Here is a 16,428-nt window from a genome sequence, read left to right as displayed (position 1 = left end):
GGCCGGGAACAAGAAGTTTGAAGGGCAGGAGGGGGCTCAGGGCTCGGGCAGGGATTTGGGATGTTGGGAGGGTGCGGTGGGTGGGGTCCAGGAGGGAGTTTGGTTGCAGGAGGGGACTCTGGGCTGGGGCAGGGGATGGGGTGCAAGAGGGCATTCAGGGTGCGTTTCCCAGCCATTGGAAGCTGTGGAGCCAGCACTCAAGGTGGGGGCAGCGCGTGGAGCCTCCCTGGCCGTCTATGTGCCTAGGGGCCGCAAGGTCCTGGCGGCCGCTTCTGGGAGCCACGCAGAGCTAGGGCAGGTGTAACCCACACACCTCCTGGGTGTGGTGTTCTGTCCCATCTAGTGGCACCGAGACCACTTAGACAGCAATTAATGAGTCTGCTCTACAGCCTTAGCTAAGAGCCAGTTGGCTTTTAGCTCATGCGGTAGAGGCTAATGCACTAAGCGGCAATCCAGCCCGCCGACCACCGGAGTCTGTCGGTGTTACACAGGCAGGGAGCTTGCCTTAGCCCCAGCCCTCCGCTGTGCCGCCAACCTGACTTTTAACGGCATGGTTGCCGGTGACAACCGGAGCCGTCAGGGTCCCTTTTTGACCAGGCATTCCAGTCGAAAACCGGATGCCTGGCAACCCTACCCAGGCCCTGGCTGTGCTGCAGGGATGCCGCGGGTCAGACACTTGCTCTGGCGGTGGCCACATGCCCGCAGGCCCAAGGTGGCAGGACCCTTCTTCCCAACGTCAGCCACCCTCTCTTGGCTGGTGGTGTCTCTCTGTGCTGGGCCCTCTGCCCAGGGTCCTCCCAGCTGCTCACCTCCAGTACTGGGTTTACAATGGTGCCAATGACACCAGGGCACCAGGCCCACACTCAGAAGGGGCCCCAACACCTGGATCGTGGCCTTGGCCCCCCCATTCTGCCCCGAGACCCCTGTTCGCTCCTCTCCGCCCCTCCCCATATGTGAGCAGTGGGCGGGGCCTTGGTGGGAAGAGGCCGAGGGGGGCAGGGCCTCGGTCCAGGTGCCGGAGCCCAAAAAAGATTAATCTGGTCCTGCTCACCAGTCTTGGCTCCAGACTGATCCAGACCCAGCTCCATTCTGCCTCCGCACTGCTGCGGCTCAGCCGCCAACTCAGCTCCCTGGGCTGCTTCTCTGGATGCTCCTGCTGCTCAGCTCTGCTGCTCTCCCCTTAGCTCTGCCCCCTATTCTGGCTCAGGCTGTTCTAGCTCACATGGAGGATGGGACCCCAGGCTCCTGACTCCCTCATTGGCCTGCCTGCCCCGTCAATCGGGCTGACCTGGAGCGTTGGCCCCTCCCTATTAGCCCTGGAGACTGTCAGTCTCAGAATCTTGATTTCTCATCAGCCCTCCCCATTTCTTTTGGTCCTGGGAGATGGCCAACCAAAAACTCCATTCAGTTTCAGTCGCCTTACACATACTGCTACGGAGTGCAGGGAAGGGAAACTGGACCAATAACTTTGCAAACACCTCAATCATTCCCTCCTGGTGGGGTGTGGGAATTTCAAGAGCACTTACTTTGGCCTAGCCATGCTCTCATTGAAGTCACTGGTAAAACCCAGTGACTTCAGTAAGAGAAGAGTTGCACCAGTGGTGAGCACTTTGAAAAATCACACCCCAAAGGCACAAAGTACTGCCTGCAGCCTTGCAGATACAGTAACAGCCACGGAACAGCTCTGATGCCCCTGCATCACCAGTATGGCGGGGGGGTGGGGGTGGGAGGGGATTCCAGCACAGAGCTTAACCACACAGTCTATGTGCTGAGTCCAGAATTTGCACCTAATGTAAATGTAAAAAAAAGCAGCAATATGAAATAAAAGCCAAAGTCATCTTCCATATAAACTCAGACTATAATATGCAAAGGGGGTGGGGAGGAATTTGCATCCTGTCCTTCCTACTCCGATCCTTGATGAAATTTAATATGCACAGAAGAACGACTGTCAGATAACACATTAATTTCCATCTCAAGTTTCAATTGACATTTTGATTCCTGAAATTATTTGTAGTTGTTTCAGAAAGTGTAATTTTAGAGATTTATCCTACTTACAAGGTTTTCATCAAAATATTTTCTGGCAACTGGAAATATGTCCTATGAAGCAGCATTCTCTTATCAAATGAATTAATCTAAGGTTGGAATTTACCCTGAGGTGAGGACTAGATTGAAACCAGCACGGGTTTAATATGGCACAGTGAGCAGGACTCTGCACCAAATTAATACTAAATCCATTTGTGACATTATTTATGCTGTTGGATTCAGTGAACAGCTTTGTTTGCTTTTAACAGAAAAATGCCCCCTGCAGTTCAATGTTTAATGTTGTCGGTGATTCTAGAAGGCTCAAGAAGAATGATTCATTTAAAAAAAAAGTTTAAAAACCCCATGCAAAGGGATTGTATGACAATAATAAAACAACCATTGAGCAACAGAACTAGCTGATCGCCATATTTGGGGTCAGGAAGGAATTTTCCTCCAGGGCAGATTGGCAGAAGCCCTGGGGATTTTTCGCCTTCCTCTGCAGCGTGGGGCACGGGTCACTTGCTGGAAGATTCTCTGCACCTTGAAGTCTTTAAGCCACGATTTGAGGACTTCAATGGCTCAGACACAGGTTTGATACAGGAGTGGGTGGGTGAGATTCTGTGGCCTGTATTGTGCAGGAGGTCAGACTAGATGATCATAATGGTCCCTTCTGACCTTAAAGTCCATGATTCTATGCTTATATCCCATAGCTACTTCCAGTGGTGGTCAGTTCCACAGCCAAGAGCTTAACTCCCAACCGGATGATGATGATGGTGATAAATGTAAGGTTTGAAGGGACAATGGGTAATGTTGTGTACTTGCAACTGGGTTTTGTGGTCTGTTACTGCCCAGTTTTTAAGTTATCAGCCATTTGAAACTCAGGAATTTTCCTTTATTCCGAATGGCCGCAATCTCCTATTACTGTCAGTGTGGCTGAAGCCAGCAAGATGACCGCCATTTCTGTACAGTCCACCTGCCTGGGAAAGAGAGGCTGCCCTTAATAAAGTTGGCTGTTGCCTCCCACTCTTTCCATGCCCATGCTCCAAGCAGTTGACCCCAGTTTCATCTCCTGCAGTGTCCAGACCGGGCTTGCCTGAGGCCACGGTGGGGCAGCCTGGGCCAGGGCTCCTAACTGCTGCTTCATCAGCATTACCCCCCTCTCTCCGCTGGTCAGACAGGAAACAGGAGCAGCAGCCTGGGCCAGACTGGCTGGCACCATGTGGTGAGACCAGGGCCGGCTCCAGGCACCAGCGGAGGAAGCACGTGCCTGGGGCGGCACATGCTAAGGGGCGGCATTCCGGCCATTCTTGGGGCGGCATAGTTCGGGCGGCTTTTTTTTTTTTTTTTTTTTTGCTTGGGGCGGCAAAAATGGTAGAGCCAGCCCTGGGTGAGACACAGCCCCGGCCCATTGACTCCCTGCCTCCCTCTGGGATGAGACCGGCTGGCTAAGTGGAAGGTGCTCAGACACTGTGGTAATGAGGGCTGTGTGCAACAGGGTTGTTTGCTATATGGCTGAGATGATAAAATTACTACCCACTGCCTGGTTAATTAATGATGCATCATCATTGTCTGATAATTTTGCTATTACCAGAATAAGCTAACAGCATGGGCCCAAAACAACTTGGGATCCACAGTGAGCTGCCTGCCCAACGGTCCCAGGGAAATAAAGAGTAGAAGGCTCCTGCTTATTCCCCTGTGTGCGCTAGCTGCATCATCAAGGGGGCTACTACTCTCCACGTAGGTGAGCAGGAATTGAGGTTTATCTCTGACCCCCTCAATGCATGGGCCAGCTGAGCCAGCGTGGAAGAGGAAGTAAACTGTGTCCGGAACAGGTCTGTTGAAGACTTCTTCCTCCACCCAGAGCAAGGGGGAAGGAGGGACCAAACTGTGACTCTGATAATGGGTCTTCAATCCCTGCTGTGCTCCTAGGGCAGCCCAGCTATAACTCCCCAGTACCAATCTGGGACAGATCATCACAAAGTGCTAATCCAGCCCCAGATAGCAGGAGCAACTGTAATTTGCCAATCTCAGGCAGCTAATTCAATTCTTTTTGAAGAGATAGACCTGGAAAAAAAGCTTAATAATGGAAATGGTGGGAAAAAGAAGCTTTATCTAAGACTTTATGTTTGGTATTTTGTAGCCGAGGGAAAAGAGCACTGCAGTGGAAAATGATGACATTTGAAATCTGATCTCCTGATTGTGAAATAGAAAGGAAGGGATGAAATTATTCTCAGGCAGAAAGATCAATTTCACGTCACCTGAACTTGATGTCACTGCTGCTACTTGTGTGAACTTCAGACTTCTTTTCCCTTGCCTCCCCTCCGAGAGATCACGATCTCACAGCGCGGCTTCTGCTGCAACATGCACAGGAAGAGAGACAACCATCTCTCTCTAAAATACAGAACAGACTACCAAAGGCTGATTGTGAGCATCAGTGCCTGGGAAGGCAAAATATTACAGCGCAATCCCAGCAATACTCATCATTTGCCTGAAGTGGGGCTTTGTCCCTCTATAGTGCCCCATCTTCATGAATCACTGAGGCCCAGCTTTACAAAGGTAAACCTGGCTAGCTCAATTGGTAGAGCATCAGACTCTTAATCTGAGGGGCCAGGGGTCAAGTCCCTGGTCAGGTGATAAAGTTCTCTCCAAGAACTTAAAAGTCTGTCTTTCTCAGATGCATTGGTGGTATAGTGGTGAGCAACTCTGCCTTCCAAGCATTTGACCTGGGTTTGATTCTCAGCCAATACAATAATGGCTTTTCTCAGGGAGGGATAGCTCAGTGGCTTGAGCATTGGCCTGCTAAACCCAGGGTTGTGAGTTCAATCCTTGTGGGGGCCATTTAGGGATCTGGGGTAAAATCTTTCTGGGGGTTGGTCCTGCTTTGAGCAGGGGGTTGGACTAGATGACCTCCTGAGGTCCCTTCCAACTCTGATATTCTATGAAAGGTAGCGAGGCTGCAGTTTCCACTGAAATCAATGAAGTTAGGATAACTTTGAGAATCTGAGAATCTGGGCCTGAGGGCCTGCAGCACCTAGCACAGTGGGACCCTGACTTCAACTGGTTATGACAGTGTAGCGGGGCCATCACCCAGCTCTGGCCCTGAAGGGGTTAAGGGGTTAAAACAGCCCTGGGAAAGGGCTGCCCTGGGAGCCAATAGGGTAGGCTGATTGGGGAAGTAGCCACAGCTGGGGCCATGCCCCAATCAGGCCACACCTGGCCCTGTTATAAGGGCTCAGGGAGGAGCTGGGTCAGTCTCTCTCTAGCTCTGGAGAGAAAAGGACCTGGCTGCTTGGGGGTATAGGGAACAGCGCAGCGCAGGGCTGGGGAAAGGCAAGAGGAGCTGGGGAGCTCCAGTCTGATAAATCCCCAGGCTGCAGGCCTTGCTACAAGGCCAAAACAGGTACTGGGGTTGCAGAGGGTGCAGCCTGGGGTTAGGCAGAGGCAGCTGGTCCCACCCTCTTGCCAATGAGAGTGGAGATGACAGACTGCAGTTTGCCCCAGTGAGAGGGGGCGAGAGGGGGCTAGATGATGACTGGCAGTAGCCACTGAGGCAATGTGGGTGAGAGTGAGAGGGTTGGGGGTTCCCCTTGGAGGGGAGACCCAGAGTGGGAGTATTGCAGGGGCAGAACCCCAAGGTAAGGGGCACCAGGGTCTTGGAGAGACATGGGGGGTCCTAAGGCAGATGAGACACCAGCCTGCAGAGGGCGCTCTGGGCTGGACAAGAGCTAATTCCCAAGATGACCAGCAGGAGGTGCCGCACCGGTGAATCTCGACCTTGCTACACGTGGTGGAGAATGCAGGCACATGCGATCCGCCCCAATACCAGGGGCAGGGGCAAGGACTGAGGGACTATTGCCCGGAGGGACTATTGCCCGGACATCTGGAGAAAGGGAACGATGGATCCTGGCTACACTGGGGTTTTCTTGGCAGAGACCCCAGGTGCCATCCCTGGTTGGGCCCTGGCAGAAGCGGGCGGATGACCTGTGAGGGATCCAGGAGACCCAAGAGGGACTATGGGAGGGGCAGTGGGCCCTCCATGAAGAGTTGGGGCAGCTGGCAAGGGAGCAGTGAGCCCTGGTAAAACTCCTCCAGAGGGAATTTCTGAGGAGCTGCCAAGAGCGTGACAGAAAGCCCAGTGCTGGGGCCAGGAGGCTGGTGGTGGAACACAGGGCTTGTTACGCCTGTGGGTGGCGTGGACATGTAAGGGTGGATTGTCCCTACTGGGATGGGGGCAGGAAGCCTGACCCAGAATGGGAGATGGGACAAGCACCTATGAGAGGTCACCTGGCAAGGGAAGTCAGGAAGCGACAAAGGTGTTGGGCCTGTGGGCGGCGGGGGCACCTATGGCGGGAGTGCACTGGGGTCCAGGAGAGACATGGGGGCCTTAAGGCAGGTGAGTCACCGGCCTGCAGAGAGTGCTCCGGGCTGGACAAGAGCTAATTCCCAAGACAACCAGCAGGAGGCGCTGCACTGGTGAGTCTCGACCTTGCTACAGACAGGTCCCAATGGGCTGAAACATAAAAAGTACCCATCCACACATTCCCTTCCCCTTGTGGTTCCCCAGAAACACACACACACCCCATTCCACAATTTGTGAGGGAGGCGTGTACAACTATTATGCCAGCTCCACATCATTCTCAGTGCACTAGATTAGAAGGCAGCTCAAGTTACCTGTTCCAAAGCAGCTGGAGGGTGGCTGAGGGCCATATCTCTTTGGCCTTTTATCAGGTATAATGGGGAAAAAAAACCCAACATCCTGGTGACTGATAATAATACAGCTCCCCAATCCATTGCAAAAGTCTTTTCTAGATTTGTCCCAGCATAATGTGCAGGCGGATGAGTAGGAGGGAGAAGAAACATTAAAAAGGGTTAAATTAAAACCCAATATGAATGACTGAGTATATTAGTATGAACTTATTACATACCAAAAATGGAGGGAGCATAGCCTAGTGAATCATACACTGGACTAGCACCTCGGCAACATGGGCTCTTTTCCTGACTCTGCCACTGGCCTGTTGGGTGGCCTTTGGTTAGTCACTTTCCCTCCCTGTGCCTCAGTTTCCCCATCTGTAAAATGGGGATAGTGATACAGACCTGTTTTGAGATCTGTTAGTGAAAAGCACTATATAAGAGCTAAATATTAATCTTAACGTCTTTTTTGTCTAAGCAGAAGAGCTCACTCTCATTCTTCACTAAGGTCTGCAAAGGTAAATCTGAAGAAAATAGCAGCATTTTTGTGTACTGGAATTATAGCAAAGTGTTCCAAAGACAGGCTATATTTTATTTTCACCCTCATTTGTAAAAATCGTAATAGACTTTGAAAAACAAAACAGTCACAAAACTGTGCTTTTCTCCTTTGACTTTGATGCCAGGTTGGAGCCTGCAGCACCTTTTTAAAGGGGCTTATAATGGAAGTGGGGAGAGATCATTAACTGCAGCAGATCGAGCAATTGCCACCACAATGTAGCCCAGCATGGGAAGGTAACAGCTGTTTAAGAGACTAAAAGGAAGTGTGAACTGTCCCCAGAAGCCATTACATTAGTGAAGTTTATCTCAGCCAAGTCATTCGCATAAGTCAGGTGCTGGATTGAATTTACAATGGAGGCAGAAGTAGTGCCCACGGTGCTATTTCTGTGCTCCCTATCTAAGCTGTGGTATTGTGCTGTGCTCCAAGATAAAAAGTCATCCTTCCTTTCTGCAGGGGACAGATTAGACAATAGCAATCAGAAGCAATTGTTTCCCCACCTTTTGCCTGCTCCTTGGCATTTACTCTCATAGGGCCTTACTATTGAATTGACATACATCTCTTACCAGACATACATCTCTTTCCCTGCCTTGTGCGATGTTGCAGTTTGATAGGGAACACAAGGGAGGGGGTATCCTTGGGGATGAATTGTACCATCATGGCACAGTGGGGGTATAAGGGCACAGAGGTATCACACCAGCAACTACAGGCGTTCTGCCTGTGCAGGGGAGTGGCAGGCACTGGAAGCGATGCTAGTGCTGCAATTGCTACAGCCTTTAAGATGGTGCGGTGTGCACTCCCCAGTGCAATGGCTTTGGACTGACAGACAGATGGGGCGAAGCCAGGGCCTACCTGTCATCTTTCAGCCTTGTATTGCAAGCAAGGCCTCTGCAGCAGAGTGGAAAGCTAGTGACCCACTTGTGCCCTCATGTGAGAGAAGCCAGAGTGCAGCATATGGAGTCCAACCCCACTACCCTGGGCTGAACCATGCAGCGAGAACCATCTGCACTGCCTTGGAGATCAGGGGCCGCTTTCCATGATCTTCTGGACCGTACCTAGCATCAGGTCACACTGAAGTCAATGCCAATTTCACCACTGACTTCAATGGGCGCAGAGCTAAGCCAGTGTTGCCAGTCCCCCCAAGTCGTTTGCCTGACATAGATGCCTTTCTGCTGCCACATGCTGGGCGGCTGAAGGTCGCTGATCCCAGGCTCCCGGTCACTCTCCTACACGACTGTAGGTATATGTGGGAGTGCTAGTCAGGAAAGCAGTTTCTCCCTCATGATTTCTTTGGTTATTGCGGTCCAGGCAACAGAAGGATACGAATTTGGGGGGCTACTCCAAAGGAACCAGGATGACTAGTCATTGCTCTTCAAAACAGGGACTCCCCTGCTTGCATGGCTGAGAGCGATGGGACAGCTTTGTTTCGTCAGCCATGTGATAACAGCACGCTTCACAGCCGAGGTGACAGAGTCTCATCCAAAAGGCCAGTGAAGTCAATGCAAAGACTCCGGAGGGCTTCAGTGGGCCTTCAGGGGTCTAGGGTGGGGTTGTCAGAAGCACCTAAAATGCCACTGGGACTTCTCCTAACCCACTTAGGCAGGTTTGAAAATCTCACCCCCACAGTGTCCAGGCAGAGTAGCAGAAATCAGGCCTGTCTCTTCCCATGATACATGGAAGTAGATGGCACTTTAACCACTCACTTCACTGGGAACAGAGCTAGGCAACAGAGCTAGGCCAACGCTGCCAATCCCCCAGTCATTTCCTTGAAATCGCATGGCCTCGCACTGCCACGTGCTGGGAGGCTGCAGATCCACACAGAACTGAGGGTTCCCCTCTGCCTCTCCTGTTCTTCATAGATTCCACCCTCTAGGTGTGGAGCAGATCCAGGATGGCTCTGCCTGCTGGATCATAGAGTTGGCTTCTGTATAACTAGGGGCTTCTAGTTGTTGCCTGGTCAACTGTATTTGTTACCCCACGGCTATTAGTGGTAGGATCCCCTGTGAGTGCAAAGGGCCAGGGGCCAGGATGCAAGACTCTCACTCATTGAATAGTCCCTCACTCCAAGAGCAGTCCAGCTGTGGGTGGAGTATGGTGTTCCTCATTCTGACTCACGGTGTGACAGAGTCACCTGGAGGGATTCTGGAGCTGCAAGAGCTCTGTTCTGGCCACATGTCCCCCAGACTACCCCACTCCCTGCCCCTCATTTACTGTCACCAGCTGACTTCAGGGAAACTAACCAGTGAACCCAACACTTGCTGCCTTAGCCCGGGAGGTTCAAAGGAGCACAGTCACCTCTGAGCACTGCATAGAATATCAGGGTTGGAAGGGACCTGAGGAGGTCATCTAGTCCAACCCCCTGCTCAAACCCTTGACTGGGATGATTTAGTTGGGATTAGGTCCTGCTTTGAGCCGGGGGTTGGACTAGATGACCTCCTCAGGTCCCTTTCAACCCTGATATTCTATGATTCAAAGCAGGACTAATCCCCAAACAGATTTTTGCCCCAGATCCCTAAATGGCACCCTCAAGGATTGAACTCAGAACCCTGGGTTTAGCAGGCCAATGCTCAAACCACTGAGCTATCCCTCCCCCCACCTGTCAGCTTCTCGGTGAAGCACTAGCAGCACTTGGCTGCTAATTGTCAGCACCACAGGTACAGCATGGGCAGAGCAATGTGATTCGGCTTCCCCCTAGGATCCTGCCAACGCACGTCACCCCTGACCTATAGGCAAGACCAGCTGTAGCTGAGAGAGAGAATACCACACAATCCAGCGTTCTAATCAGTACCCACAATAACGGGGTTTTAGCAATGTGAACACCTGTCAATTAGGAACTGACCGGGGGGGGGAAATGGGCAATGGGCTTATGCCACATAGATGAGCAGCGCAAAATGCTTGATAGGCTCAATGTACCCTTTGGTGCTTTGGAGGCAATGCTGCTTGGGGAAGGCTGGTGGTGTTGTTCAGTCCCGGTGCTGGGGCTCTTCCCTGCTCTGCCACTGGCTATCTGTGTGATTTCACCAAGACCCTTAATATGTCTCTGCCTCAGTTCCCTGTCTGCTAACTGGGCCTAACGAGCCTCCCCAACGTGTCCAATTACATTGAAGTGGGCACTATCCCTTACTGTGTGTATGTACAGCACCTCGCCCAACAGTTCAGATCATACTGGGGGCACTATGTGCTATCACAATAGCATTCATATAAGTGAGAGCCCCTAGATTTTTGTAAGGTGATTATTTTGAAATTGCTAGTGGTGATTGGGGGAGGGTTAATGTTCCATTAATCATTCTTTATTCCCCCCCCACCCATGTATCCAAATACAATTGTCATTCACCTAAATGAATGAGTGTTACAAGGGGGAGGAGAAATCAAAAGATTGATGTAGGGAGTGAATTTGTTTTGGTCATTGGACAGTTTAGTAATTGGTATCTGGGACACAGCTGCAATTGCCACATAATAGCTGTTAGTGTCCTGTGCAGGCAGATGGTCTCAATGTTTTGCAGTGGAGATAACACTGAATTTTAACAAGTGCCAATAGGATTAGCATGGTGCAAACAGACCACCACTAGACTTGGCCACCGTCACCGCAGCATTTGTTATCTTACCCCACTGCACATAAAGCATCCATGAGCATTGTCTGCAGCCCAAAACAAGCTGACACCTTGGATTTTGGGGGCGGGCGGTGGGGGGGAAGAACCAGTGAGACGTGTAAAATATTTGTGCTTTAATTCTAATGTAGCCTTTGTGTTTACGGGTTGTTTTTCAATATAATGGAATAATCAATCTCAGACAGATTGGAAAGAACAGTTTTGTTCTCCAGGTGCAGTGGGCATCCTTTTGAATGTCTTGCCAAAGCAGTATAAAGACAAACTTATGTGAAGTAATTCATGGATTCAGACACATGCAGTTGGGCTCCCTGGGTTGTAAAAATGGGAAGTGATCTGTTTACATTGAGCTCCAACTCAAACTACGTGACATGGTGTCTGGTGCTACTGAACATTGTCGGACAGTGGCACCCTTCTGCCAGGGGTTGTCAGCAGCAAAAAGGGCCAGGTTCCATTTTCTAGGGGTTCCTCTGGAAATCTTAAACAACCCCAGTTTGAGCCTGCACCCAGAAACCTGGGCAATTAAATATGCCACCCTGGGCACCCTTGATGGGGAATACTTCCCCATTCACAAGCACTGAGCCCAGGGGGGTAAAACAAAGAAAACGTCATTAAGGGAGATAAGGGGGAATAACAGGATGAACTTGGGAAAGCCAGCAATTAATCACATTTGATAAGACTCCAAACTCCCCCACCCTGGGCTTCAGTAGTAGTCCCAAACTCAGTCCTCCTCTGGTAGCTGTGCGTGGCTGATGCGTTCTAGCCACTTCCCCCCTCCCCGTTCCCTGCCCAGTTTGCTGTCCAAGGGTTCCGGTCGGTCAGTCTCCAGCCCCCAAGGAAAGTGCTGCCTGGGCTGCTCCTGGGGCTCTCCCAGCTCAGCCAGCGAGGGGATTTCAGCTTGGATCGCTGCGCAGGGGGGCCCACACCAGAGACTCTCAGCTGCTTTCTGCAGCTTCAGCTCACAGTACCTCAGGGCTCACTTGCATAAGTGCCATCACTGCACTGTCCATCCTCAAAGCCACCCCAGCTCTGGCCCATCTGTCACCTCGAAGCTGCCTCAGGCCCGTGCTGTCTGCCCCTCTAAGCCAGATCAGCTCTTTATTTGCCGTTGCTTTGTAGCTGCCTCGCTTCAGTCCTTCAGAGAGAAATCAATAGCATCCAGACCCTTAGCAGAGTCTTTGGAACCAGAGAGAGATTCCCAGCACAAGGTAAGAGAGTGAGCCTATTAGCCCTGTCCTGGCCCCCTGACCTGCCTGTGCCCAACTCTGGGAAAGATCAGGGTGACCCCAGGCACATGTGATGTTAATATCTTGTCTCTTCATTTCCCAGCAGGGTCACTAGCATTTCAGTGTCCCACACTTGGCTGTATTTTAACCAAAATGCCTGAAACTGTCCGTGATGGGGTGCACAAACTCCACAATGGAGAGCAGCTCTGGGCCCAGGCAGCCAAACCCAGCTAAACCTGCAGGGTCTGCACAAGATGGAGGCTGGACTTTGAAAGGGGAGCAGGGCAGCTCAGAGGGGGCAGGCAGTGGAAGGGAGCAGATAGCTGCCATGAACTCTGAGGGGAAAGTACTGTCCAGAAGCTCCTTGCCTGAGGCCCCACTACACAGACCAGTGAGGACTAGTCTAATGAAGGAGAGAGAAATGACTGAGCATGTGGGTCAGAAGCCCGGGACTGAGCGCAAAGGTCAGAGACTTGATAGAAATGACTTACTCTGGAGCAGGGGTAGGAAGAGGTCCAGGGAGGGCAGTGGTTAGCTCCCCAAGGGGCTGAGCATAGCTGCCCACTGTCGGGCCCTGGACTGGAGTTGGGTGGAGAGAGTGGAACAGGGCTTCCCTACCCCCTTCCCTGCAACACCAGGAGGCCTGCTGGGATAGGCCTTGGCTACCCAGAGACCCAGCCCCCCGCTACCTCTGTGCAGGAGGGGAGGACCGGAAACCCTTAGGGTAGGGCACTGAAGGGAAGGACCAAATTTCGAATGGGAAGGCATGCTGCCGACCCCCACCTGACCACTAGGCAGTACTGTGGGGTTAGTGCATGTTCTGCACCGTCCCATAACTGAAATGTAAATGAGGTCTGGCCCATTCAGTCAGTCCCCCTTGCTCTCCAACAGATGCTGGCAGAGAGCTCCCTCCCTAATGGAGCTCCTGTCCGGCTGGAGTTCTCAAAATGCTCTGCGGTGCTCTTCTCCCTATCCACCAACAGGTGCTGTCAGAAGTGAGCTCCCTGCACTCTAGGGCTTCAGGCCTAGTGACAAGTGTACTGCATCAGCCCCGTAGGAGGAGTCTTTAAAAAAATGGTGCAGGTACTACACTGAGTGTCAGGAAATCACAAGTCAGTTCTTACTTCTGCCCAGTCTGCGTGGCCTTGGGTCAGTCACTTCACCTCTTTAGGCCTCATTTCCAGGGAAATGTAATAGTTCCTTACTCCTCGTGTGTTAGGTGGGGAAATTCTCTCCTGTAGGAATTCAGAAATCATGGTACTGGGCATTCTATAAGAGCCTGAATAGCTTTTATAGGGTGCCAAACATTATGGTAGCTGGGTGCAGTTTTTTCATTCCTCAGAGTCACTAGGACTTTAAAACTTAGCTCTAGTCAAAGAAACAGAAATAAATATTGATTTAAAGCCTGATCACCTATGGCCATTACAAATTCCATTGCACGTTTCATAGCACTAGGATACTAACCTAGAAACCCAGGCAAACCCACTTTGCCTAGCTACTGTGGCCATTTTTATGTTCTTATAAGCAGGGAAGCTAAATCTCTTGTAGAGATTACCTTTTTCTAATTAAGTTCTTTTTGGCCAGGGAGCTTCTTCCCTCCTCACCACCTAAATCACCGGCTGAAGTTAAAAGCCATCATAAGAACATGGAAACAGCAGTAATGGGTCAGACCAATGGCCCACCTAGCCCAGTGTTCTGTCATCCGACAGTGGCCACTGCAAGACGCTTCAGGGGGAATGAACAGAACGGGACGATTATGGACAAATTGGAGAGAGTCCAGCGGAGGGCAACGCAAATGATTAGGGAGCTGGGGCACATGACTTATGAGGAGAGGCTGAGGGAACTGAACTTATTTAGTCTGCAGAAGAGAAGAGTGAGGGGGGATTTGATAGCTGCTTTCAACTACCTGAAGGGGGGTTCCAAAGAGGATGGAGATAGGCTGTTCTCAGTGGTAGCAGATGACAGAACAAGGAGTAATGGTCTCAAGTTGCAGTGGGGGAGGTCTAGGTTGGATATTAGGAAAAATTATTTCACTAGGAGGGTGGTGAAGCACTGGAATGGGTTACCTAGGGAGGTGGTGGAATCTCCTTCCTTAGAGGTTTTTAAGGCCGCTTGTGTGTAAAAAAAATAAAATAAAAAAATGGATAACAGTGCTTAACCATGTTTGAAAAGTGTGCTGAGATCTTTGGGTGAAAAGCATTATAACGGCTATAGAACAATTTGATGCCAGTAGAGCTGGGCAAAATTTTTTAGACAGTTTATTCAAAGAAAAGTGTATTTTCGGTCAGAGCAAAACTTGATTCACAAACATTTCAGATTTGGTTGGACCTGAACCAAAAAAAAAAAAATCTCATTTTTTTGGAACTGCCACCAAACCAAAAAATGAGTTATTGGCCCAGACCTAGAAACCAGTCTTATAGGAACCCCAATAGTAATCCCTTCCAAAGAGAAGAATTTATTTATATGGGAGCAGTATTGTCTGCACTAAAGGAGTAACTTGCAGTAAGTGAACATTTTTACCAGTGTTAACTTTCTATTGCATCTTCAGCAGAGGTGAAAGTAAGCCGGTCCGGTATGGCATACCGGCAAGAGCCAGTACACCGTGCCGGACCGCACCGGCTTCCCCGGCAGGAATTTAAAGGGGTCTGGGCTCCCCACCGGAAGCCCAGAGCCCTTTAAATCCCACCCGCAGCTCCGGCAGCTGGAGCTGCAGTGGGGATTTAAAGGGCCTGGAGCTCTGCAGCGGGCCCTTTAATTTGCCCCAGGGGCTCCCAGCCACCTCTGCAGCTGGGAGCCCCGGGTTGATTTAAAGGCCCCGGGACTCCCAGCCACAGCCGGTGCCCCAGGGCCTTTAAATATTGAGGCCCCGCCTCTTCTGGTTGAGGCCACACCTCTTCCTGATGAAGCCACGCCCCCCTCAGGACTCCGGCAGTACCGGTAAGTCCTGTAAGTTACTTTCACCCCTGATCTGTTAGGAACAAAATGTTTATATTATTGTGGTAATCAGTTCAGAAGTTGTCTCTGTTTCCTGGTCTAAGCTCTATCCTTGGCTGTGTCACAGTTCAGGGCAACTGCACCTATATTCCCCCTCTACAGTCCACGAAGGGCACCTACTGTCATGCTTCTGGTTCCACAGGCATCACCTCTGTTAGCTGGAGACATGCATCTCATCACCTCCTGACCAAGGTACTTCCAGGCTGCACAACTCCCTGATTATATTGTGACTTCACCAGCAAGTGACAGTCTCCCAAATCCGGCCTCTTTGCTAGCTTTCCCTTTGGAGATGGTACACAGTGTAATCGCTACAGTTACAAGTTGCCACACAGCTCTTTCTACGCAAGCTTATTTATTTTGGGGGGTAAAAAGCTCTACAGAAAAAACATGTTACAAACAATAAATGAACCTGCATCCTAATAAGCTCACCATCAATCACCCCCTCACTCTGACAAGGGTTCTTGTTGGTGATTGGTCCTTCCAACTTTGGGGGGGAGGGATAGCTCAGTGGTTTGAGCATTGGCCTGCTAAACCCAGGGTTGTGAGTTCAATCCTTGAGGGGGCCGCTTGGGGATCTGGGGCAAAATCGGTACTTGGTCCTGCTAGTGAAGGCAGGGGGCTGGACTCAATGACCTTTCAAGGTCCCTTCCAGTTCTAGGAGATGGATATCTCCATTAATTTAAATTTAAACCCTCCCCTAAGTATTAGGGCCCACCAGAAGTCCTGTCTGTGTTCTGGATCAGAAAGGTGGCCCTGAACCGGCTTAAAACCAAGCTACTTATCCAAAAATCCTTTCTTTGTCTGTTGGGCCCTGGAGAATCCACTTTGACCTAGTATATGCAAACCTCTCCAGAGTGTGGTGTTTTTCTGGAGATATTCAACCTGAGTGAATTTGCCCCATCACCCTTTTCTGTTCTCCTATTTACCCTTCCCATGGAAATAAATACAATCCCTCAATAATACAGAGACAATTGCATTTTTAATACTATGGACTCTAAAGATATGAAGCTCAATTCAGTAATGTTTATCTTAATTCCATAAGGTTTATCCAGGATATTGTCATCTTTGTCTCAGATTGCACATATGTGCAGCTCCTGGGGAAGTCAATGGAAGCCAGGGTCAATGGAAGTCAAAGGAAGCCAGGCATGCAGAACTAAGGACAGAATCTGGCCTTTAGTATAGTGGAATCAGCAGTGCTGTTTTTATACTGCACATGGTAGTGCTGTTTCTTTCATGCCACATAAGAAGAACTCCTTAACGAAGTTTGTAAAGCCACTTCCTCATCTTCCTTTAATCCTTCCTCACACCCTGCCATGATGCCTACAAATCACATCCA

At 50.5% G+C, this 16,428-nt stretch overlaps 1 non-coding gene across 1 annotated transcript; it reads left to right on the top strand.

Annotated features, from left to right (window-relative positions):
• Positions 1–4,582: 4,582 nt before the first annotated feature.
• On the top strand, positions 4,583–4,655 carry TRNAK-CUU (transfer RNA lysine (anticodon CUU)). Its single transcript has one exon. It is a non-coding gene; the product is annotated as a tRNA-Lys (tRNA).
• Positions 4,656–16,428: the final 11,773 nt, after the last annotated feature.

This window comes from Emys orbicularis, chromosome 5, assembly GCF_028017835.1.
Source record: "Emys orbicularis isolate rEmyOrb1 chromosome 5, rEmyOrb1.hap1, whole genome shotgun sequence".
NCBI classification, from domain to species: domain Eukaryota; kingdom Metazoa; phylum Chordata; order Testudines; family Emydidae; genus Emys; species Emys orbicularis.
The sequence above is the reverse complement of the archived record's forward strand: the minus strand, read 5'-3'. Positions and strand labels throughout refer to the sequence as shown.